At 35.8% G+C, this 1021-nt stretch overlaps 1 protein-coding gene across 1 annotated transcript in view; it reads right to left on the bottom strand.

The window, feature by feature from the left end:
• LOC119594198 (deleted in malignant brain tumors 1 protein-like) overlaps nucleotides 1–1021 on the bottom strand; it is a gene marked incomplete in the record, with an annotated part of 9999 nt that overhangs the window by 2717 nt on the left and 6261 nt on the right.

Genomic DNA, 1021 nt, shown 5'->3' with positions numbered 1-1021 from the left:
ATAAATAAATATACATAGTAATCTAGTAATTACACACAAAATACACAGTAGTATATAAAAAAATAAAGTTGTGTAGTTCAGATGTAGCAAAATGGTTTTCCCTTTTACTTCCTCTACAGCCTAACGGTGACTGAACCAGCAAAAGAATATTAAAACACCACATAGAGAGGAAAAAGCAAAAGACGCTAATTCCCTCACAACAGCCCTTCTATGGGATTTCATCAGTCCTTTTAATTGAAAACAAAGGCGAAATTTCTCCCTCTCGGCGCTTTTGACACAGACAGGCGGTCATGGTTATTGAATGATTCACTTATATTGTAGACATGTGTTAGCCTTAAACACTTGTCCTGTGAAGGGCCGTTCACCTGATGGCACTGCATTCGAGTGCCCTTTCAATGCAAAACAAAATTGGAGTTCTTCGTGACGGCTGGAAAGCGCTGGAGGGTTGCCAGATTTCGAGATTAAATAAACTAAATTTCATTTCAAGATTCTGCTGGAAGGTCTATGCGTGGGCTGTGTTTTAAGTGAACAAAATGTGGGTTGATTTTTTTCCCCTCTCACTTTGCTTATATTTCCATTTTCACCCTTTTCTTTGACAGAATAACGACAACGGGCGTAAAGAAGAATGTAAGCCAAATTTATAATGTCCTCGCTTCGGTTCGATATACTGTTTCAGTCGAAAAAAAAAATACAATGTACAAAAACACTTAATTTTGGGTTGTTTGGTTTTGATTTGTATCACTGTACATAGAAAGAATTTAATCCAAGAATTCAGTTGCATGTAAAATCCTTTTAAGTTTACACCTCTAGGTTTAAACTGGAATGCTAAATTTTTGCGACTTCAACCCGACTCTAAACTGTGCAAAATGGATAAAAATGATATTGTACAGAACATATGTAATTGAATAGAGTCTAAGCACAAAATATTTCACTTCTATTTTCTGTTCATCAATGTTTAGAGAAAATGAATACTTCATTTACAAATACACAAACGTGTGTATACGTGCGCGCGCATACACAC

The sequence above is a fragment of the Penaeus monodon genome, chromosome 33 (genome assembly GCF_015228065.2).
Source record: "Penaeus monodon isolate SGIC_2016 chromosome 33, NSTDA_Pmon_1, whole genome shotgun sequence".
In the NCBI taxonomy this organism is placed as follows: domain Eukaryota; kingdom Metazoa; phylum Arthropoda; class Malacostraca; order Decapoda; family Penaeidae; genus Penaeus; species Penaeus monodon.
This window is presented reverse-complemented; position numbering and strand designations above follow the sequence as displayed.